Source organism: Myotis myotis, unplaced genomic scaffold (assembly GCF_014108235.1).
Source record: "Myotis myotis isolate mMyoMyo1 unplaced genomic scaffold, mMyoMyo1.p scaffold_m19_p_19, whole genome shotgun sequence".
Taxonomy (NCBI): Eukaryota; Metazoa; Chordata; class Mammalia; order Chiroptera; family Vespertilionidae; genus Myotis; species Myotis myotis.
This window is the reverse complement of record NW_023416323.1, coordinates 27582754-27608596: the sequence shown is the minus strand read 5'-3', so window position 1 is coordinate 27608596 and position 25843 is coordinate 27582754. Positions and strand designations below refer to the sequence as shown.

At 38.0% G+C, this 25843-nt stretch overlaps 1 long non-coding RNA gene across 1 annotated transcript in view; it reads left to right on the top strand.

The window, feature by feature from the left end:
• LOC118673974 overlaps nt 1-11229 on the top strand; it is a 62800-nt gene extending 51571 nt beyond the window's left edge. Inside the window, exons 3-4 of the long non-coding RNA XR_004973544.1 lie at nt 10095-10158; nt 11187-11229. This is a non-coding gene — a long non-coding RNA (uncharacterized LOC118673974). The remainder of the gene's footprint in view (nt 1-10094; nt 10159-11186) is intronic.
• Nucleotides 11230-25843: the final 14614 nt, after the last annotated feature.

Sequence of the window (25843 nt, the reverse complement as noted above, 5' to 3'; positions counted from 1 at the left end):
TTAACATTAGGAAACCTATTAATTTAATATATTACAATATCAGATTAAAGTAGAAAACCCATATAATCATCTTAAAGGATGCCCAAAAAAGCAATTAACACCTGTTCCTAATTAAAAGCAATTTTAAAAATCCTTTTGCAAGTCGAGAAAAAGAAAAAAATAAACATCTTAACCCAATAAAGGCATATATCAGAAAACCATTATACACATTGAAATTAAAGGTGTTTGGCAAAGATGGCTAGCTGTATTCTACTACTAGTTCGTCTTTTCTTCCCTAGAAATACAAACCCTGGTTTTTAGCCAGTCTCATGGTTGCCGGGAATAAAAGCTACATTTCTCAGTTTCCTTGACCACTAGCCATAATATTAATAATTATGGCTATAGCTATAGCCATGTGACTAGATTGACTAAGTCTGACCAGTGGATATAAACAAAAGTATTATGAGCAACTTTGTCAACAAGGATGAACTTCAAAAGCCCACAATATCAAGTTACAAAAAGCTCCAATGTTATGATACCAACTTTGTAAATGTTAAAAACATACAAGTTAATAAATATAACTTAGAGATGTACATTAAACTCATACAAATATTTAAAATGTGCCTAAGAGTAAAACACACCAACATCAGAATGGATGGAAAGAGAAGGAGTTGGAGCTTTAGCTTAATTTGTAGTATTTTTTCCCTCAAAACTAATAAAAACAAAAGAAAAGAGATCTGAACCAACGTTGGCAGTTAACAGCTATTAAACAGAGCTATATTAAATTAAGGTCATACTATTTTATGTGCTTTTCTATGTTCATAAATTATTGCATAATTTAAAAATCTTTAGTTGTATAAAATAAGGGCCTGAAATAAAACAAAGTCAAAATAAAACAGCAGCACTGAATTTTGACAGAAGGTGAAGTCTCAAACACTTTTCTTTGTTCTTCTCAGATTCCAGGGTGATTGAACATATATGAGCCTCAGGGCTTGGCCTAATTGCCTTCTCCCCAAGTAAATAAGTGTCCCCAAACAAAGGCTAAAGGTAGTCTCTTTGATTTGTCATATCCCAGAGATTGTTCTGATGAGGGAATCAATTCAGATGCTCTATTACTGGCAATAGATTATTAAATGACCACAATCAGAGTAAACTACCCTTGTGCCTTTATTTACTACAGGGTTTTATCCGGTTTTGTTTCATTGTTTGTTTGCTGGGCTCATCTAATAAAGTTAAATCAAGATAGTAGAAAATAAAAACCTATTCAAAACAGCAACACAAAGCAGAAAACTAAGAATAAACCTAACAAGAAATATGCAAGACCTACATGGAACAAAGTTGTAAACATTTCCTGAAAATTTAAACAAATGGAAAGATATTCTATCTGTTCTCTAGATAAGAACACTCAATATTTTACCTATAATGATTCTCTCCAAATTAATCTATACATTTAAATGAAATCCCAGTAAAATGGGCCTTGATAAGCCAATTCTGAGATTCATCTGAAATGGAATTTCCAGGAATATTTTTTAAAGATGATGAAAAAATGTGATTCATGTCAGATATCTAGATATATTATAAAACTTAAATAATTGAAACAGGATGGTATTGACAGTAAAATAAAGTAATAGAACAGAACAGAGAGTCCGGAAACAGATTAATATATATCAGATTTTAATATAATAAATTTTGTATTTTAAATCAGAAAGGGAAGTAAAAATAATATATTTGCATATCTTAGATATAGGATCATACCTTAGCTGTAACATTCATAAATATAAATTCCAGAGGAGAACCAAGATGGTGGCATAGGTTAACGCCGGAGTTTGCTGCCTTGAACAACTACTTCAAAAGTGAAACTAAAAGACGGAACGGACATCACCCAGAACCACAGGAACGCTGGCTGAGTGGAAGTCCTACAACTAGGAGGAAAGAGAAACGCATACGGACACTCAGAGGAGGCGCAGTGCTGAAGTCAAATTCTGAGGTGCGGAGTGCGCGGAGCAGGCTGGCGGCGGAGGGCACGGTTGGCGTTTTCAATCGGGAGGGAGTCGCAGACTCGGAGCTCCAGATACGGGCGAGTCTTTGGGGACCCAGACTCAGGCGGGAGAAGCGGGACTGTCTGGCTTCGGTCAGAGCGAGTGCAGCTTTCTCTCCGAGGTTTGCAGCGGTTGCTGGGACTCAGAGAGGCAGAGCCCCTGGGGACAGGACTGAGAGCCGCCATAACTGCTCTCTCCGGCCCACCCTGTTGATCCTGTGCGACACACCCCGCCCAAGCCCTGCACAGAGGCATTTGCCAGATAGCCTCAGGCAAAGGCTAGATTAGCACCTCCCTAGAGGACAGAAGTTCTCTCACTGCAGACACAGCTGATTCTCATAGCCACTTGGCCTGGAGGTCAAACCCTCCCTGGTATTAGCTACAACAATCAAGGCTTAACAACAAGACTGTGCACAAAGACCACTAAGGGGGTGCACCAAGAAAGCATAACAAAATGCAGAGACAAAGAAACAGGACAAAATTGTCAATGGAAGATATAGAATTCAGAACCACACTTTTAAGGTCTCTCAAGAACTGTCTAGAAGCCGCCGATAAACTTAATGAGATCTACAAGAAAACTAATGACACCCTCGATGTTATGATGGGGAACCAACTAGAAATTAAGCATACACGGACTGAAATAACGAATATTATACAGACTCCCGACAGCAGACCAGAGGAGCGCAAGAATCAAGTCAATGATTGGAAATGCGAGGAAGCAAAAAACACCCAACCGGAGGGGCGGAATGAAAAAAGAATCCAAAAATGCGAGGATAGTGTAAGGAGCCTCTGGGACAGCTTCAAGCGTACCAACATCAGAATTATAGGGGTGCAAGAAGATGAGAGAGAGCAAGATATTGAAAACCTACTTGAAGAAATAATGACAGAAAACTTTCCCCACCTGGTGAAAGAAATGGATTTACAGGTCCAAGAAGCACGGAGAACCCCAAACAAAAGGAATCCAAAGAGGACCACACCAAGACACATCATAATTAAAATGCCAAGAGCAAAAGACAAAGAGAGAATCTTAAAAGCAGCAAGAGAAAGAAACTCAGTTACCTACAAGGGAGTACCCATACGACTGTCAGCTGATTTCTCAACAGAAACTTTGCAGGCCAGAAGGGAGTGGCAAGAAATATTCAAAGTGATGAATACCAAGAACCTACAACCAAGATTACTTTATCCAGCAAAGCTATCATTCAGAATTGAAGGTCAGATAAAGAGCTTCACAGATAAGGAAAAGCTAAAGGAGTTCATCACCACCAAACCAGGATTATATGAAATGCTGAAAGGTATCCTTTAAGAGGAAGAGGAAGAAAAAGGTAAAGATACAAATTATGAACAATAAATATGCATCTATCAACAAGTGAATCTAAGAATCAAGTGAATAAATAATCTAATGAACAGAATGAACTGGTGATTATAATAGAATCAGGGACATAGAAAGGGAATGGACTGACTATTCTTGGGGGGGAAAGAGGTGTGGGAGATGCGGGAAGAGACTGGACAAAAATCGTGCACCTATGGATGAGGACAGTGGGTGGGGAGTGAGGGCGGAGGGTGGGGCGGGAACTGGGAGGAGGGGAGTTATGGGGGGAAAAAGAGGAACAAATGTAATAATCTGAACAATAAAGATTTAATTAAAAAATAAATAAATAAATATAAATTCCAAATGGATTAAAGAGCTAAACATAATGAACAGCAATTTTATAAAATTATCAGAAGAGACTAGAGTAAAACATTTCTCTTTTTTATGGTGGGGAAGTTCTCCTTAAGCTAAAAACAATACCCAGAAGTCATAAATGAAATGTACAAGTTGGATTTCATAAGAATTGAGACAATCTGGGAGAAAATATTTGCAACATGTATAATTAAAAAAGGATTAATACTCAGAATATATAAAGAGATCCTAAAAATCAATAAGAGACAATCCAATCAAAATGAGAAAACAATATGAGAAGACAAATGTAGAATAAGAACTAAATCGGCCAATATACATGTGAAAAGATTCTCCATCTCATTAGCAATTAGGAAGAATGCAATGTGAAAAAAGAAAGTGATTATTTGCCACTAGACTGGCCAACTCTTGGTATTAAAAATAGCTTGAGGAGATGGATAGATACTCTCATATACCCATTACCTCTCCCTCCCACTCCCTTCCCTGCTCACTCCAGTTCTTCCATGCTGACCTCCTAGCTTTTCCTAGTACTCACCAGCTATCTTCTACCTCAGTTACTTTTACCTGCTGTTCCCTCTACAAATCATTTCCCCTCAGATACCTGTGTTGGTTGCTACAGTAGTTCCTTCAGGTTTTTCTCAGAGATTACTTTTTCTGTAAGGTACTGTACCACCTAATTTAAATATGTAACCAGGTCTTACTTCTTGACCTGTTCTTTTTTCCTCCACATGTTAGATAGGTGCTGGGTATGTAATTAGGTAGGTAAGTAAGCAGCCACTGCATAAACCCTTTATGAATGCATGAAAAATACACCATTGGAGTGAGTGTATATTAGTACCAACTTTTCAGGAAATTTTTCATTTAACTAAATACTAAAATAAATACTACTAAAATATTGATATTCTCTGACCCAGCAATTCTGCTTCTGGGTATCTATTCTTTTTTAAATTTATCTTTATTGTTGAAAATATTACAGACATACCCTTTTCCCCCCATTAACCCCCTCCACTGTGCTTCTCCCCCTTCCCAGTCAGTATCTATTCCTAATAAATACATTTGTGCACAAAAATACCTATACAGGATGAGGAGGTATGCTCTGTGCAACTTCGTTTTTAGTAATAAAAAATAAATATCTACTAACTGGGGAGAGATTAAATAATATGTGGTGTTTTTATGCAATACAATGCTTTGTTATTAAAAACAAGATGGGTCTGTAGGTACCCAGATGGAAAGATGCCTCAATGTTATGATGTTAAGCAGAATAAAGAAAATCACAAAAAAATCTAAAATGTAAGTCTTATTTGTGGGAAAATAATCCAATATGTATGGAGATATTGATATAGATACAAATATAGATATGTAGATAAACACATATAAATGTATATCACTTTAAATTTAACATTTAAAGGATATACACCAAATTGTTAATAATTTTTAAAATTCTCTCTGTAAAAGGGAAGTGTGAGAGTGAGAGCTAGTACAGAAATGTATTGGATATATTTTCTTATTATTTTAGTCTTTTACAATGAGATTATATTCATGCATTACATTTTTTAATTAAAAAATTGAATGTCTCCAAGGTTATTCTCTTCCAATGTCAGACTCACTCATTTATATCCTGAAATGCTCTCTTGGGTGGCAATGAATGAGATGAAGTAATGGCCAGTGTGCTGGGAATTACGTTTAGAAGAGCATTGTGCTAGGGAACATTAGTCAGCCACGTGAGCCCCCATAGAAAAAAGGGTTGAGAACTGTGTTCATGCCCCATTGTTTCATTTCCTCCAGCAGACACTAGAAACAAAAGAAGCCTCATGTTGCTTTCACTGTGTATCAGAAGTGAAGAGGGTTTTTTATTTGTTTATTTTTTGTTTTCTTCTTTTGCAGTTTATTTTTGTGTTCTTCTTTTGCAGTTTAGACACATTTCATACCTGCAGAATAGCTTTTTGCTATATTCTGAGTAATTTTAAATAAATAAATGTTTCCCTCTAGCATCAAATACGATGAAATAAATTACAGGTCTCAGGGTACATAAATGAGTATGTTGGCAGTCCCTTGTTTTACCTCTCATATGAAGATTAGAGAATATAAAATAATATATAGCACTCTGACTTGCCGTTGCAGGATTTTTAAGTGTTTCCTTATATGCATGCATTCTCAGTTGTTGTATTGGTTCTTTCCAATCTATACACAAGCATATGTTTGTGCTAACACATGAGCACAGTCTCTCTCAATCTCTTTCTCTCTCTCTCTCTCCCCCTCTGTCTCTCTCTCTCACTCACACAGCCAGGACTGCCTGTCTCAATCCCAGGCTTTTTTCCGTATAAGCATTGCTTGACCTTGTGTCTTTTCTCCATTGACATCCTTTTAATGACTATCCAGGGTTACAACTCACTGACCCATAGGCCAGTGACAAACTTCTGGGGCAGCTCTGTAAATCAAATCCCCTTCCCTTCCTCCTTTTCTCCTTGATTTGAAAGGATAGAATTGAGTTGATAGGGTCTGAGAAGGAAGCAAGTTATTTCCATTCAGATATATTAATAATGATAGAAGTAACCAAAATAATGATAATGATTACTAGTATTATTGAGCATTTGCTATTTGTCAAACACCATTCAAGGCACTATAAAGATCTCATTTAATCTTCACAATAACTCTGTAATCCAGATACTATCATTAATATTACTATATCCATTTCACAAATAAGAAAAATAAGGTGTGTAGATTAAATAACTTGCTAAAGGTCATAGAGCTAGTAAGTGATCTAAATTTGTGTCTCCACACATATTGGGTTATTTTTCCATAGATTAGATTACTTTTTAGATATTAATTCTTTTTCCACTAACATCATAACATTGGATGCCTTTCCATATGTGTACATAGAGACCTATCTGTTCCTTATAATAGCTGCATACTATCTTTTATTTAAACTCTGGCCACAACCCTCCAATACCATCTTTCTGATGAAAACAGGCTTGACAGCTTGGGGTATATCTTTCCAGGCTTTTCTCCTTATTCATACCAACATAAAGGTATACGTGTACTTACATAGGGTGTGTGTGTGTGTGTGTGTGTGTGTGTGTGTGTGTGTGTGTGTGTGTGTGTAATATGGTGGTTACATTTACCAGAATTCCTTTCCTCAGAATTGCCTTCCCTGCATGGTTCTGAGCTAGGATTGGCCACAGAGAAATTTGCATGAGATTTGGAAGGCAGCAATGAAACATCAGCAACAATTAGATTGGGAAGGTTGGTACAGGGTCAGGTAATGTAGCAGCTTATCCATGTTTTGGGGGATCTGCTGGCTCACCTTGGCATCAGAAAGCAGCCGGTTCACAGATTCACCAGCTCCACAGGACCTCCTCCTTCAGCTTCTCCTACTCTTGGGTCAGCTGCATGTACCACTTCATGACCAAGGGCATCGGCTTCTCTGCAGGTTGCCCACATCATTGAAGTCAGAGGTTTGGAAGAAATGAAAGAGCTGGGTTCCAGCTTGTCCTCCTAGTTTCCAATTTACCTTTGGAATGACATTTCAATTCATGTCCATCTTCCACTTCCAACAGCCTGCCCTGAAGACTTCAGGCTAAACGCTGGGCGCAGAAGCAATAGTCATATCTAAACTGTTTAATCAGCTCTAACCTTGACCTTGAGTGAGGTCAAATTCCTATAATAAGTTCCTTTTTCTATATGACTCCTAGAAGTTCTGCTTCTCTGATCAAACCCTGACTTATACAGTGTGTCTGTTTGGTTTTAGCTAAACAGAATCAAATTATAGATGTCAATCTTCAACTTGCTTTCTTCATTTTATAGAGCATAGAGATTCTTATAAGTCAGTACATCTCTTCCTCACTCCCATCTGTTTTTCTCTATATATTCTAATACAATCATACTAAAATGTAAATGTATATATGTATGTATATATGGTATAAATCATGCATGCTAAGTTTGCTTAATGATTTATTATTTTCCTTTTTTCCTATTCTCCCCCAGCTCCTGCCTTATGTTCCACGTCCACATTCCAAGCAACTTGCAATGTGTCTTTCTGCATTTTTCTTCATGCTCATAGATCAATATGTGAACTATGCTAACACTATTACTTAAGTAAAGTATATTACACACCCCCCACCACCACCACCAAATTGAGCTACAAATTTTTCATATGTTAAATTCTCACATATATTATTATCTATTTCTGGATTTTCTGTTCTGTTAACTGATCTATTTTTCTCTCATGCAGACAGCTTTCCCATTGGTTGACCTCTGAGTCCTGAGATAGATTGCTTACTGCACAACTGATCTGAAGTCTCTTATGTCTTTCGCTTCAGCGTGTTTATTATTTCACTAGAGGCCCGATGCATGAAATTCGTGCAAGGGGCTCTGCCTTCAGGGCTTCGGCTTCGTCCGGAAGTTCCTGACAGCAGTCGTTCTGCTGTTCTGTCTAATTAGCATATTAGCTCTTTATTATATAGGATTATGTACTTGTTAATGGGAAGCATCATCTGCTATGACGTTTTCATATAACAGATTTAATTAGTCATTCATTTGGTGCTGAGAAGGTAGAAGAAGGTATCCAGTTTAAAATGTTCTTCTTTTTACTGTTCCCTGGTAATCCCTTCAACAAAAGTAATATTTACACAATGTTAAAAACATAACTGATTTCATAAAGACCTCACTAGGAGTTCAATTTTTTTCATATATGTCAACCACAGTGATTTCAATAAGTTGTATCAAGTTCATTCCCAGAGCCTGATGTTGTCATTCAATAAAAAAATCCAATCTTTTACTTCACATGTTTTCTAAATATGTAGATTTTTTGTGAATTACTAAAAGAAAGCAGAGATCTATGTATATTTATAATTTGTACAGTCTGCTTTATATGAGGAATAAAGAAAAGGTTGCTCTGTTTACTTGCTTATATATAGGATATAAGTAGATATAGGCTTGTAGTGCAAACACCAGGCTTGTGTTGGAATGGCTTAGAAACAGAGCAAGGACATTTAGGGGTCAAAGAATCCATAAAGGCAAATTGGTCTGCGCCTGCCTCAAGCTGTGGTGTTAATATTAGCAGACAGGATGGTGTAGAAATGTGAGAGAGAAAACTATAAAGAGTGATATTTAAATTGCTGTACAGCTTGAATTTGAGCCCTTTCCCATTATTCCAGAGTCATTACTAATAGAGGGAAGCAGAGAGAACCAAGCCCAGTGGAAAGCTGTAGGAAGCTACAGAACACATGAAAATTCCAGCTGGTGAATAAAATCTATCACTTTGGCAAAACAGTGTGAGTGAAAATCTTTTAAACATGCATCAGCTGCAGGGGCTGAATGTTAAGAAATACAAGATTAAGATGATTCTAGGAGAACTAGGGTCACTCATGTTCACCCCTCTAAGAAAGCCTGCCTGTGCTCCATTGAGTCACACACCATTAGGGTGATAAGGCAAGTTCAGCTGCTTGAGACACGTCTTTCCTGTAATGTATATATCAAAAAACATGGCAGAGATGTTATGGCTCAGCTCCCTGAATCGAGTGATCTCTAAAATGAAGATTCGATATTAAATAGTTCTGTTGCTTTATTATTAGAGTTATAACAAATCTAAGTGCTAAATTCCTTTAAATATATTGTCCTTTATACCAAGCTGGTAATACCATAAATATAATAACCAAGTTAGAATATTTAACAACTATTTATCGATTACCTACTATGTGCAAAACTATAAAGATAAATCAGAAGTTGCCTTGGACTTCTAGGAGTAAAAGTTCATGTTCTAGTAAGAAAAATAGACATAAATAAATAACACCAACCCAACTGTAATAAGTATAGTAATAGAGGAGGAGTAGAATTCTATCAGGGTGAGGGGGGGTAGGAGGGTAGGAGGGAGGAAAGATGAATAAAGATGATAGTTCGGAAAAGACGGTTTATGTAACATTCCAGTGTGGTCTAGGAGTTTTTGTCCTGACTTGATTACTAACAAGTAGAATTACCCTCAGCAGGTCTCTGGGCTTTTGTTTTCTCATCTGTAAAATTATTTTATAATGATCTCTCAGGTCCTCCTTCAGAACAGAGTCTCTTTAATTTCATTGTTCTATTCACATAACAGAATGGCAAGAGTAAAACTATTCTCAAAAAAAAAAATTGCTTAAGAAACCATCTATAATAATAAAAGCATAATATGCTAATTAGACCAGATGTCCTTCCAGATGACCTTCTGGACGAAGCCAGGGCTGAGGGGGAAGCCTGGGTCCCGGGTGCCAGCGGAAAGCTGGTGCCAGCAGCTGGGGGAAGGAAGGTCTACTCTTGCATGAATTTCATGCATTGGGCCTCTAGTTTTACTATAAAATAGTTGGAGTGGCATCTTTAGAGCGTCTCACATTTACTTTGCACTCCATGTTTCCTCTTCCTTTACAGGTCTGCATCAACACGTCGGGAAGTCAAAGCGAACCTCTCTCAAAGTAGCATATTAGGCTCTAGGGTAAGAAATGTTGAAATACAGAAAAGTACATAGAATAATATAGCAATTACTTATATTCCACATTAAAAAAGAAAATATTAAGCATAAAACTAAAGTCTCCATAACTACCATCCCGCTAGTTCTCTTTTTCTCACTCTCCTGAGGCAACTACCACAATTTTCTTCAAGTCTGTACTTCAGATTCTTCTTTCAGATCTCAACATACATTCATATGCAATCCATAAGCAATGCATAAATTATTTGGTATGTTTTAAAATATTGCATATGTAATATACTCTCTTATTTTGCTTCTTGCTTCTTAATATTAGTTTTTAGACATATCCATAGGCAGTGGCCTGACCTCTTTGTCATTGCAATATAAAATTTCATCATACAATTTTTTCCTTTTTGGATTCTTGGATTATTTTCAAATGTCTAGTATCAATCAATGTTACAATAAACGTACATGTACATGTCTCCTTCTAAACATACATGAAAGTTTCTCTCAGACATATATTCTAAAAAGGAATAGCTTATTATATGGATGTGCATTTCCAAATGTTTTTGGTATTGCCATGTGCATTCCAAAGTGGTTGTACCAATTTACACTCTCACCAGAGATACACGGAGTCCCCACTTTCTTACCCATATTTGACATTGTCTGACATTTAAATTTCTGACCATCAGGATTAGAATGGTATCACATTATTGTTTAACCAGTGAAAACATTTTTTGGAATATGCTTATTAGATAAGCAGACTTATTCTTCTGTGAGCTGCTGTTCTATTTCCTTTGCCATTGTTCTATTAGTGGCTTGTTTTCTCCACTCATTGATGTATAGGAGATAAAAATATACACATGCTCTAGTACCAAGCCTTTATCTTTTCATTCAGGGTGGAAATATCTTCTATTCTATAACGGATTTAGCAACTTTAAAAAAATTGTTTTCTAGAAATTTTGATGATTTTCAATTTTTTTGTTTGTTTTATTTAAGAAAGCCTTTCTTACCTTAAAGTAAGCCTAGTAATTTGAATTTGTTTTTTCCTTTAGTTCATTAGTCCATTTGGGAAATACTCTGTGGATGTTGAGGTAAGAAATCTATTTTTCCCCATAGGAATGGACAGTTGTCCAAACCCATTTATTGAATAATCTATTCTTCCACTCAAAGATTTGTGAACTCACTTCTTTCAAATACCAAGTTCCCATATATGCTTGGGTCTGTCTTTGGGCTCCTTATATTGATCTATTTATCTAGCTTACTCTTAACTGTTTTTTGAATCCTTAATTATATGATTGAGTAAAAGAAAACGGGTTTAGTGAATAGGTCCATTTCTAATATTTAATATCCAAGACTTTTCCTCCACTCTGCCCCATTCTGCGTACCCAGTGTCCTGGGGGGCTACTATACAGAGATGTCCTCATGAAGTAGGCAAATTGTGTCAGAACAAAGACTATAGCACCAGTGAGGCATTGGGCCCATTCCCCAGGTGACTAGCTGGTCATCCAGCAAGTTCAAGCTAGAAACTGGACAATTTGAAGACAAGATTCTGATCCAAGGGAGTTCTGGGAGTTTGCAGTGTGCCTCTGTGGGGCCTGTCTTCGACCTTCCCCTGGCAACTCCTGGGCAGTGGCCCATCCTCAAACCACTCTCCTGGTTTGGGGTCTTTGGGGGTGGTTTACCTTTCTTTAACCTTTTTACTTTTTACTTTTTACTGCTTCCTTTCTTTATCTCTCTTTTCTCTCCAGAAGTTCTCTTCTTTTCTTTCACAATAGTTCTTAAAGAACAGAAAAACAGTCAGAAATAGAGCCTTGAACAACTAAATTTCCACAACAGTGAACTGGTTTCTTCTTCCTTAAGGACAAGTAAGAACTTTGTAGAAGCAAAACTGCCTCATCTTCATTCCCTGGAGAGGAGGGAAAATGTTTTAACCCTTGCCTTCAGGGTGGTCTAAATCTAACTCTCAAAAGAAAAGACCAAAGTAAAACAAAACAGAAACCTGACAACCAAATAGTTTACATATAAAAAATAGGTTGAAAATTCAATTTCTGCTCCATGTGGTTTAGGAAATTTTCAGTATGTACAATATGTTTGTTCTGTTGGAGCTTTATAACTTGCAAATGCTAATGTGGGAAAAATCACTTAATCCTAATATGGAAAAAAATCACTCCACTCATACCTCTTCTCCAAATCCTGTCAAACTCTTAGAAAAGCCACTTTTCTGAAAGGGAAAGCAACTTGATTGGCTCCCTTTCCATTCAACAAAGCACTTCCTTGTGTCACTTTCAAGAGATTTCTAATTGTGCTACAAGATGGATTAAGGAAATTTAAGGTGGAGTGCCTAATAACAGTTGTCAAATGCTTTTGAAGATCAGCATCCCTGAACAAGTACTATAGTAGATTCAACCCCACCACAACATCCAGGGTATAGAAGAAAAGGGTTCACACCTGCTCCTATGAGTCTACTTTGAACAAAATGTGGTAGAAGACATACTAGCCATCTAATTGTCCAATAGAAATCTTTTTTCATGAGAGTGAGGAATGTTAAATTCAGCCTTGGGGAGAAGGGTGTGAAACAAGAACCCAAGCCTGTGCCACCACAGTGAAACTAGTAGTATTAGAAGAATATTTCTAAAGAACCTTAGACAAGTCAGAGTTGGTGCCCCACTGCCTGTATCAGAGCTGGCCCCATGGGAGAAATCTCATACATATGGTGAGCTCTAATTTCAGAGGATAAGAACCAGGCCTCCCATTGAGGTCTCAGTTGGAACTATCGATTACATAGTAGAACAAGATGAGATTGACAGCGTTTAAGCCACCAGAATCTAAATTCTGTGCAGGAAATTTTGTGCCAGTCAACTACACTGATACACCCTGTGACACTAGCATGTGTCTTGGTTTCAAATCCCCACAACTCTACCAAATTATTCATGTTGGCCTGATTTTTCTACTTTTTCTTCTTTTCCAACATTTTTTGTTTTCTATGTATGTGTAACTGCTTTAGAGATAGTCTACTACGTGTCTGGACTTGGCTTGATCAGGAGCAGACAGGTTATGGTTGGAATCTTAATAACCTGTCAAAACAGAGCATTTAAATCCTGTTCATGTTGTTTTCTTCCCTTCCCATGGAACACCAATAGCCAGAAAGATAAAGGGGAGGTCCCTTGGTATTTTTCCCTTGTTTGTGTGATCCTAAGAGTTTTGATGAATTGGCCTTTGCAAGTTACATTGCAGCTGTTCAAGCCAGCATCAGCTGATGTGACTTGCTTAATGATTTGTCAAGGCTCCAAGGCATTAGAAGTCTAACCAAAACAAAAAAGAAAAAAAGATAAGATCAGCATGTATCATAACAATATAATCATTCACCATTGGATCTGGTTACTTATTATAAGTTGTACAGTGACAGAAATGGAAATATTTACTTCTGGGCACTCTGTATTACTGTTAAATCATTTATGGGCTGTGAAAGGAATTGTAAACTGTTGAGATTCAAAAATCCCCTAACTGCATTCTCCCAAGTAATTCTCCACCACCACCCCAGTTCTCTTTCATATTTTAAGCATTTTTTAGAGTGTGAGCTTTATTACCCATGTTTAAATTCAGCAAGCCTACTTTGTTCAGATAGATCACCATCAAGAAATACAGTAATGTACAATAAAGCTACTCCTGACATTTTTATGGTGTGTGATATATGATATAACATGATGTATTAAGTTCTTTGTAATAATTTTTAATTTTTGAAATAGCTGATTCTTTGGGGACCATTTAATACATAATTCCATAGATTTTAGTGATACCCAGTATCTTTCAAGTCTCATTTTAATTGAGCTCTGGTGCTTTTTGTCCCCATCAACTGTGAATCAAACAGGAGTCTGTCAACTCCTATTGGATGACAAATCATAGGCCAAGGAAAAAGTGGTTCACAAGTCATTTCTGAAGACAAATAACATTTAATCCCTGCCTTCAAGGAGCATATGGTTTAATATGGGGAGAGAAGGTAAAAAAAACTACAAAGTAAAAAGGTTATAAATTTATTACAATGTCATAGGTGTACCGAGCTACATTTACTATGTGCTAAGCACTGTTTTTTCATACTTACACCTAGTTTTGAAAACTAAACTTTGAGATGCAGTCTATTGTGCAGATGAGGAAAAGAGGCTTAGAGAAGTTCAACAACTTGAGTAAGGCTTATAGCTATTAGGTAGTAAACCTTGGTTCAATAAGAAATACAATTAATTGATGAAAGTGCATCTTAATACTGGAAAATTTTTATCAGGAGAGATTTAAACAGGGAGTCAAGTTAATGGGAAATTGAGAGAGACTGGACTAGAGCAGTGGCAATGGGGACAGCAAGGAGTAGAGGATAGAGGGGGAAAGTATTTCTATGAGAGTTTTGGAAGAATCACAAATGGGATTTGGTAACTAACTTAATAATATGGAATATAGAAAAAGTGAGTTAAAGATGATTGTAGTGTTTTGAGCGCCAATGAGTAAAAGTAAGAAAGGAGGAATCTTAGGGGATTAGCCTACTTCATTGGGCACCCAGAGCACACTGTGCACATTTCTCTATTCTCAGCCTTCATCACACTGTATCCCTAACTACTTGTTCATGGGTCTCTCTCCCCCATTATATCTAAGTTCCTTATGCCACATGATTTTTATAGGCCCAGCACCCAGGACAGTGACCAAGATAGAGTTAGGTCTTCCATAAGCATTCCTTTGGAATAAACTTTAAACATATTATAATTGAATTTCTCATGAATAACTGAATATGACTGTTTGGTAGACAGAAATATAGAATGGATAGCACATCGGACTTCTGAAATGGACATTTTTAGAATAGTATCAGGACTAATTAAGCAGATGCTTATCAGAAAGAAACAATATTTGAATTCTTGAGAACAGGTTAATACTTTGAATGAGAACATGAAAGAGACAGCAAACTGAGTAGAAAGAACTAAAAATTAAAAAAAAAAAACAATAGGTGGCAGGAGGAAGAGATCTTTATTTAAAGAGATAGCTGATTAATAATGTCAAATGCTAAAGCCTGAGCAACTTGTTGATGGTCCATAACAGCAATTTTCAACCTTTTTCATCTCATGGTACACATAAACTAATTACTAACATTCTGCAGCACACCAAAAAATATGTTTTTTGTTGATCTGACAAAAAAAAATAAGTATAATTTTGATTCATTCACACCAGATGGCTATTTTTATATTTGCTGCTGTTATTTTTTATTTGATACTCTAAGGCAGTGGTTCTCAACCTTCCTAATGCTGCGACCCTCTAATACAGTTCCTCATGTTGTGGTGACCCCCAATTTCATTGTTACAAATTGAACATAATTAAAGCATAGTGATTAGTCACAAAAAAATATGTAATTATATATCTGTTTTCCGATGGTCTTAGGCGACCCCTGTGAAAGGGTTGTTTGACCCCCAAAGGGGTCGCAACCCACAGATTGAGAATCGCTGCTCTAAGGGAAAAAAAGTCAGCATCCCTGACTAAATAGTCAGGTATTGTATGTTTTAAAAATTCTTGTGGCACACCAGTTGAAAATCGCTGGTCTACAAGAATCCAGAGGAATTTTATGTTGTCTTACTCATTTTCTAATTGTTTTTCTGGAATATTATATTTGAAGAGGTAGTGCAGATGCTATATTAATTAGAAGGTTTATGACTATTAGCTTTTTCTTCTCTTTTAATAAATGTTTGCCTATTCCTAAGGGGAAAGGAAAACATTTCCATAGCTAATCAGTTCAGATGAAAAAGAATTAATAAATTAAAATGAGCTAATCATAAGCTTTACCATTTCAAACCAACCTCATTTAATCACCCAATGTGGAATAATCATTAACTTAAACTTACTTTAAATTCACCATTGTAACTTTCATAGTAAGTACTATATTACAATGCCAGATATTCTCCATTAAAGATCTTTGATTATAATCTCTTACCATTTCCTGTACATTTCCCCTTTTAAAAAAGAATTACATGTTTTGGATGGCTTTTGAAGTCATTTGTTTGGGAGAAATTCAGTAGAGTGCCTATTTAGCTGTCTTTTGTTTGTATTTGAAATATATAAAATGTACTCATTATCCATCCCTCCTTAATGTATTGAATCATGAAAACTGACTCCAGACATCCTTGCATATATTATTTTGATAATACAATTGTTTTGTTGCTGTTCTTTTTCAACAATCACAAAATACCTCTCATCTCCTTAGAGAGCTGTGAACTAAGACCATTAAAGAAAAATAATAGCCAAAGTTATTAGCATTATAAGTACATTATTCTTATAATGTATCGTAGGAATAAACAATACAGGGCTTATTAGGTAAGATATGACATACCTACCCAGTTGCATCTTACAATATAATCGATGCATTATAAGAGATGAGCTCTATCCATGCATCCTGGAATGCACATTTCTCCTCAAACTCAGAATAATGACCCTAGAATGATTATCTTTTAAAATTTATTCTGCATTAGAACTAGAATAACATATTAATACTTATACATGAAAATTTAAAAAACTGAATAAATGAAGTAAAAGCTACTTTATGCCTGCCAAAGAAATAATTAGCCAGATGGGGGACAGTGGTGAGAAATTCACAGGAAGACAAAGAAATAACACACAAATAAAAATAGTTAAGATATAGAGGATATATTGAGAGGCTCTAAGCCACATCTAAAAATTCATCCACAGGAAATGAGTAGATGGAAAGAAGGATAATACTATATTTGAAGAGGGGATCATCTACAAATTCCAAGAATTCAAAAGTCAATGGCCTTCACATTTAAATTGCACTTTAAATAGTGAACAGGATAAATAAATATAAAATCACATCAAGTCACATTATAATGGATCAAGAACCTTAAAAGCTACTACAGAGAAAAGATAGATTACATTAAAAAGGAAAGATAATTTAGACTTCCAACAGTTACCGCAACAGAAAAAAATAATGCCAGAATATAATGGTGTTGGGGAGAAATAATAAAAAAAAAAATAGAATTTTATTCTCATTTATACTAACACTAGAGGCCCATTGCATGAAGAGATTCGTGCAATAGGCCTTCCCTTCCCCTGGCTGCCAGCACCAGTTTTCCTCCGGCACCCGGGACCCAGGCCTTTGCTCCAACCGGAGCCTTCAGTCTTCACTGCTCCGGCCAGAGCCGTCTTCAGTCTTCGCTTCGCACCTATGTATACAAATTAACCACCATCTTTGTTGGGTTAATTTGCATACTCTCCTGATTGGCTGGTGAGTGTAGTGGAGGGACGGTTAATTTACATGTTTGTCTATTATTAGGTAAGATTCAAGAAAGATAGCACAACTACAAAGCTCACTACACAACCATAAAAGGACAAGCTGAAAAAAAAATAAAAAATAAAAATAAAAATAAAAAAATAAAAAATAAAAAAAAGCTGAGACCGGTTTGGCTCAGTGGATAGAGCGTCGGCCTGCAGACTGAAGGGTCCCAGGTTCGATTCCGGTCAGGGGCATGTGCCTGGGTTGCGGGCACATCCCCAGTGGGAGATGTGCAGGAGGCAGCTGATCGATGTTTCTCTCTCATCGATGTTTCTAACTCTCTATCTCTCTCCCTTCCTCTCTGTAAAAAATCAATAAAATATATTTAAGAAAAAAAAAAAAAGAACAAGCTGAACTTAAAATCTATTTATCTATATATATAAAAGCTTAGGGAACCGTTACACCCTGACGACCAGCTGGTAGCTATGATGCGCACTGACCACCAGGGGGCACATGCTCAATGCAGGAGCTGCCCCCTGGTGGTTGGTGTGCTCCCACAGCTAACTTCCCACAGCCAGCCAATCTCTCATGGTCCCTCCCCTGGCTGGCCTGTCCCGATCGGCCTGATCGCTGGCCAGGCCAATGGACCCCACCTGTGCACGAATTTGTGCACCAACCCTCTACTATCTAATAAGATGAGGCACTATAGTGGTCACCAGTGGAGAGGGAGGGAGAAATGAATGAGATCATGGAAGGCTACACAGAGGGCTTCAACGGTATCAATAAAAAAGGTGAATAAAATATGACAAGATGATAAGATTTTTTTTTTTTAAGCTGAGTGCTGAGTGGGTAACAATTTCCCTCTGCTTCTCTGGTTTCCCAGAGGAAGAATTTTCCCATAAACAAGCTTCACTTTTCGCCACACCCCTTTGTTCTCTCTCAGAAGGAGAGGACATGCACTCTTCAAACACATTTCATTGATGTGTTTAGAAAGGAACTGTACATTCCCAACTTAGCCCCACCCTCATCTTCCTGGGATCTCTTCTGCAGAGACATCGTGCTCTGGTCTGCTGTTGGCTACAAAATAAGTGTTAATGTTGAAGACCAGGGGAAAGTGTCCACCTGGGTACAGGTGCCTAAGCCTATTATTGCTCTGCATCCAAGCCGTCTTTTCCAAACTCATGAGAAATAAGCCACTATTTAGAGCCTTATCTTCCTCTTTGTCTCTCTTATTTGGTTTTTAGGATTTGGAAGGGAAGGTGTGTTGTGTATTACTGCATCACCCAGGCCATATCCTCCAACAAAGACTTATTGATTACACAGCAGATTTTATTTCTATTCACCTGAATTTTTTGTCTCTCTCAATTAACTCAGAACTTGGATAGAGAGGATGAGGGATATAACATAATGATACCTCAAACTTTAACAGTAAGTACAAAAATGTTTGTTGAATTATTCTGTATATCCTGTATAATAAAAGGCTAATATGCAAATTGTCCCCTCAGCCAGGAGTTTGACCAGGGGGTGGGGCCAGCCAGCCAACCTTACGTGTCCCCTCCCCCTGGCCAGCCCAGCCTGATTGGTCCTGATCAGGGCAGGCCAGCCGGATCCCACCTGTGCACGAATTTGTACACTGGGCTTCTAGCCTTCTATATATATATAAAAGCCTAATATGCAAAGTGTCCCTTCAGGAGTTCGACCAACCAGGAGTTTGATCACTCGCTATGACATGCACTGACCACCAGGGGGCAGTGCAGAATGAAGGAAGCCCTGACCAGCAGCTGGGGAAGGGAGGCCCCGGCCAGCAGCTGACAGCCTCTGGGGACCCTACCAGTGCATGAATTTCATGCACTGGGCCTCTATTTTTTCCATAATGAACAATATGGTAAATGTGCTTATATATCAACGTTATAAATAATTGTGGAGATATAGATGTATGTATATACCCATAAATACTACTAACACATACACATATGCTGCTAAATAGTTAGCTTTTTCAGATTTCTTATAATCATTTAAAATTAAGTGATAATAGCCCGGCCGGCATGGCTCGGTGGTTGAGCGTGTATCTATATGAACCAGGAGGTCATTGTTCGATTCCTGGTCAGGCATATGCCCACATTGCAGGCTCCCTCCCCAGTGTAGAATGTGCAGGAGGCAGCCAATCAATGATTCTTTCTCATCATTGATGTTTCTATCTATCTCTCCCTCTCTTATTCCTCTCTGAAATCAATAAAAATGTATCTAAAAAAGATTTAAAATTAAGTGATAATAGTTAATGAATTGGGAGGACCTGGCTAAACATGTATCATATTTAAAGCAAAGTCAGAAATTATATTGTGGAGAAGTAAGCAAGTTCTGTTTTTCTGCCCACATGAAGCAAATAAAAAGAAAACTGGTAGGCAAAGGCATCCTTATTTTGAGCCAACACAGAATACCTTTGTGTCTAGTGGGAAAATATAAATAATATGAAAAATAGCTTTTATAGGTGAAGATTTTAGTGTTTTGCATATATGAATCATGGAGTGTAAGAAATTAGTAAAACAGGTATCCAAATAGATGCCTGATGAATATAGCATTATGCTGGCTAAATTCACCAAACTTGTAATTCCTATAAGTTTCCTAACTCCTTCCCTTCAATTCCCCAACTCTGTTGTTTTCCTTTTGACCACATTTCTATGCTTTCAGGACAAGGGCTTGCCCTGCAGAAAAGAAAAAGCTTAGCTGAAATTAGAATGTTTAATCAAAGCTTTGCTAGACAGCATAAACCATCAGCAAACACGGAGCGGGGCAAAATGAAATGCCATTCAAATGGAAACAGCTAGAGCTTGCAGATTTACCCAACAAAGAACATGATTCCAATACTTACTCCCCCCCATCTCGTCACCGCATACTTTTTCCAGCGTTAGATGTGAATGAAATTTGGGTTGTTGGCAGAAGGGGATTGTGAGGAATGGGGGCTGAGTAGGGAAAAGTCACACAACATTGCTTCCTGGTTGCTGCACAGAATGCAAGTCATTATTTTCCAGTGACAGTATCCAGAGATAATTTGAATTTGTAGCGCTACTGCTCTCTGTGTCTTTCTTTTTTCTTTCTTTCTTTCTTTTTTGGCAATGTTTTTCAGTTCCTAGAAATTGGCTCATACTTCAGCCTGTAGAGACGTCCCAATGTGTCATTTTTAAACCACTATGGGAGAAGCAGAATGTGCCCTGACTTTGGAAAGGAGGTTAGAGAAGAAAAAGCATATGTCAGAAGGGCCTCTCTGTCTAGATGAAAAAATGAGCAGGGACTGGTTTTTTTCCCAGCGTGCTGGTGTGTTGTGTCATACTTTCAGCACTGTGAATTTATTAATTATGACTCATGGATAGGCATGTTGTCAATTAAAAAGGCTGAGATATGATCAATTAAGCAGGCGCAATTATATTGCTTCTAAAATGGACTATTTTTAAATAACTTCCCAAATTTTATAGCCACCCATTTGGAAAGGCAGCAAGACTATAAGAAATGTCAGATTATTTAAATAGTGACCCACCAATTTTTCTTTCAGAGCTAGATTTAGAGCAATAAATCCATATCCTTACTCCTGGACTGTAATGTCTGAATGCTTATTAAAGTAGACGATAATCTTTACTCCTAAAAATGTAAGATATTGTGTTTTTGAGAATATTTGTTTCTTCTTGTTTTTGTTTAAATGAATGTTTGCTTATTTCTCAGTGAAATATATTTCACACTTACCATCTTTATCAAGGATAGCAGGAAATGGGTTTATCTAAAAATAATGTAATAGATATGTGATATAGAGGTTTGGGCAGAGTTAAAGGAATCAAGAAGGAATGGTGAGGCATGGCTGGTTTGGCTCAGTGGTTGAATGTTGACCTATGAACCAGAAGGTCAGTTTCATTCTCAGTTAGGGCATATGCCCAGGTTTTGGGCTCGTTCTCTAGTCAGGGTCATGCAGGAGGCCGCTGGTCAATGATTCTCTCTCATCATTGATGTTTCTATCTCTCTCTCTCTCCCTCTCCCTTCTTCTCTGAAATCAATAAAAATTTATTTTAAAAAAGAAAAGAAAAGAAGGAATGATGAGGTACTCAGTGACTAATTAGAATGGGAGTCATTACCACCCACCTCTAAGCCTGAAGGGGCAAAGGGAAGAATGCTCCTAGAGAGCTAAGCATAGAAGAAGCATTGTTAGGTGGGAAAACAGAACCAGAACAATAGCAAACAAGGATGGAGTTGGAGGAATAAATACCCAGATCTCCTCCTATCCTCCCATCTCCTGCTGGTGCTTCCAGTGCACAAGGAAGTCCAGATGATGCAGCCAATAAAGGGCAGCCTCTCAGGCATCGAACTAGAGGAGAAGAACAAAGACGCATCTGGGAATAACCAGAGTAACAAGCACACCATCCATAGACAGTTACATCTCTCCATTCATAAGGATACTTTTTGCTATGATATAGGAATTAGAGGCCCGAAATTTGTGCACAGGTAGGGTCCCTAGGATCCGGGGCCGGACCGATTGGGGCCCAAAGGCCTCAGCGGGGTCAGGAGAGGAGGCAATGGTCTCTGGGCAGGCCGCAGGCCCGCTTCCCAGCCTCCCCCCTCCTCCTTCCCTCACCACTGTGCCACCACTGCCGCAGGCAGGCAGCAGGCCAATAGGGGCCTGCTGGCTTGGGGGAGAGACAGGGGGTGGGGGTTGTGGGAGGTTGGCTAGCCAAGGGGAGGGACTGCAGGCGGTTGGCCGACCGTGGGAGGTTGGCTGTGGGAGCACACTGACCACCAGGGGGCAGCTCCTGTGTTGAGTGTCTTCCCCCTGGTGGTCAGTGCGCGTCATAGCGATTGGTCGACCGGTTGTTCCAGTCATTTGGTGGTAATGGTTGCTTAGGCTTTTATGTATATAGATAGAATAAACATACATACCATTTCTCATTCATTCTAAACACTATACTTCAGCCACGCAGTATATCCCATCGTCATACATTCTGCCCCCACCTACCCTTCCACCATCACTCCTCCTAACAATTTTGAACTTTATTCTCTAGGTTAATAGACAGTTGAAGTTTTTAAAGAGATTTAGGGGTGTTTGTTTGTTTGTTTGTTTAAATAAATATGGAAACAGTTGAAAGATGAACTTAAATGGAAAGACATTGGTGGCAAGGAGAATATAGTGACACTCAGAAGAGAGGGATGATAAATTCCTAAACTAAAGTGGAGTCAGATAGGATCAATGGATTCAGGAGTTGCTGTTGAAATGGCATCTATAGATTTGGGTGACAGGTTTGAAATGATGAGGGAGGGAGAGGGAAGAATCAAGAATGAAGCTTCCCTTCTAATTGGAGGTATACCATTCATCAAGATACAGTAAATATAGAGAAGCAAGTTTTGGTGAGAAAAGATAATGAATTTAATCATAGACATGTTAAATTTGAGATGCCTGAAGGAATTCTCTGAAGACAAGTTTGTGGGGAAAATTCTGGTCATGATGGCTCTATGGGTTCATATTTTGAACAATCCCATACCTCCCCCCCTACAATTAGTTATCAAAGCAACAATTAGTTATCAAAAGAAAACATAAGAGATATGTTTGCATTCATAAATGAAATAAATACCTCTGAGGCCAAGAAATGAAACAAAAACTCAAATTAGTGAGTGGTGAGAAGGGATGAAACCATGAATGGAGGGCTCTGGATATGGAAACGCTGACTGGGAGGCCAGCCCCTAGAGGTGAGGAAGGGGGTGGGAAGCAGGAGCCAAGCTGGATTTCTGAAACAGGGGCTAAGGTGGGCAGACAATCTCAGAACCCGAAAATAAACGAATCTTCTCACTGGCTCAGTGACTCATGTTTCCAATATGACTGTGATACAGGGGTCCTCAACCCCAAATTTAAGTGTTCGTTTTGGACTTGGGGCCCTGAGGAGTTTTCTGAAGTTAACTACAAACTATTAGACAGGAAGGAGGTTGGGAAAAGAGAGAAGAAAAGAAACAGTTAAAAAAGGCCCTCCTCAGAAAACCTTGCAAGCAAAAAATAGCTAAGAAAATAAGAAATAAAATTTTGAACATAAATTTTAATTTTAAATAATATTGATTTAATAGCCTTGTTGGACAAAGACTTTAAAATACCACCACACACACAAACACTCACACTCAACACACACACACATTTTCCCCCTAGGAAAGTGCCCTTTATTATATGGCATGAAACATTCATTCTCCTGTTCAGGAATAAAAGGGTCTCTGTTTTTCAGCCTAGCATCCTGAGATGGGGAAGGAGGCATCCTACCTGAAAGGGTATAACTAGGGTCCTGGACTTTTTTATACTAGTCATAGTTATTGGGTCCCTTGGGCAGAGGTGTCTGCTGCTTCATCTGTTGCTCTTTCTGCCTCTGTACCTGGTAAAGGAGCTCTTGGGTCTCTGGCACCACCTTGACATTGAAGCCATGCCCACCTAGGCAGCCATTTCTGGAGCCTTGGTACTGGAGTTGCTGGGTTCTCCTTGGCACTCTAGAAGCCTTCCCTAGAGGAGTAGTTCTGCTCCCAGGAGTCCTTGGAGATAGAGGTGGTATTTTCCTGCATTTCTGAGCAGGAAAATAGATAAACGGGTAAATCCCCTTACCCATGTATTGGCTGTGTGAACCTGGACAAGTCACTGAACCTCTGATAAGCCAGTTTTCTTCACTCAAAAATGGGAATACTGCTACTTTCTGTGGCTACTACCCACTGGCACACAGTAGGCTTTTTCATTAGCCTCTGCATCACATGTTTTAATTTCATCAATGTTAAGTTTCTCTTCTTTGACGGAGAATTTGATAATATATCATTTGGTAAAAATCCATTCATAGAGAAGCCTTTTAACATGGTGAGTGACTAAACTGAGTAATACTGTCTAGGATCTTTAAAAATGAGGTGTTAAGAGTCTTGTTTTCTCATATATCTTGTATGCTGACACTGAGAGCAATTCTATAAGAGAAATTTCAAAAATGCTTTAGCCGCGATTAGTGCTGGTGGAGTTAGTGTATAATCTCCAAGGTGACAACTTCGCTGTGTGGTGTGAATTCTGATTTCTTGCTCTACAGCATGTATTTTGCCGCATTTGTATCTGCCCTATAAGCTTATGCATACCCATTTCTTTCTTTCTCTCACCAAATATTTTTCCTAATGGCTTTTAGTTTGAGATTGTACTTTTATTTTCCAGCCTAGAAAAGCCGCTATACCACTAAGCCCAAGAGACAGAGATAGAGCAGCTGTGTGCTCCCAGACTCCGATTCAAAAAGTGTGGGTGGAAGAAGGGGAAGTCAAAATAGCTTGTTATTTCCATTGCTGGCAATTTAGATTCAGAGGCATTTCATCTGCAGTCCCCTCAAGTGTTGAATTGAATAAAAGTAGTAGCAAGAAACAGTGGAAAGGCTGGTGGGGGAGGGGCTGTGAACACTTCCAGCTAAACGCAAAGAGACAGGCAGCTTGTAAGCATGCATCCTCAGCTTGGAATAAAAGCCACAAGAAGCCTGAGAGCCAGCCTTTATTGAAACAAGATGCTGTCGTAATGAAACAAAACGCAGGCTGAAATCCATGTACACTGGCAGAGTGTAGTGATTACTGAGAATGTGCTCCTCAGACCAGGAGGGGCTGTGTGGGCAGCTGCGAACGAGAGGAAGCTTAAAGCACTATGGCATTCACATCCTGCCTGACTTAGGAATGATTTAGGAATAGACATATTTCACATGCACCTTTACTAAGAAGGAATGTGTCTATAAAAGATTTACTCCTCATTTTACATTTGAGTCAACCAGCATTCACATTTGCATTGAGCTCGACACTATGAATACAGATTGTGTACAGGAAGCTTGTTTTCAAAGACATGGTGTCCCAAAATTTTATTTTGAAGTGATTTTGAGCCAGTTTTCCTTAGAAAAATTGTTACAGAGAGTGGGCAGTATCATAAGCTAGCCCTCAGAGGTCTTTCTACCTAATATACCTGAAATATAAGACTAGCACAATTAAATAAATAAAAACAATGCTGAAGGAAAACTAGAAATTTAAACAGGAAAAAATTGGATCTTGATTTATTTTTGTTTGTTTGTAATACTGAAAAAAATTAGGAAGATGAAGACTTGTAAATTTATGAATCACATCAAGCACTCGTTGATGTGCTTCAAGGATTCTGAGTTTCACAACACTGATCCTTTATTATACCTAATTTACCTTTAAAAAATATGACTTTATTTTCATTGATATAATCAGACAATACATATCAGTTAAGCTCATTCTATACAAAAGGTACTGCATATGTGCTGTAAGAGATACAAGAATTGTGCAACACAAGGAACACTTTATCGAGGTATGACAATTTAGTTGAGATAAAACATACTAGTACATGGTTCAAAAGTGTACATAATGAATACTATGTACAGAAATATAGACTAACATGCAGATAGATAATTCTTTATTGTAGGGGGCTACCCT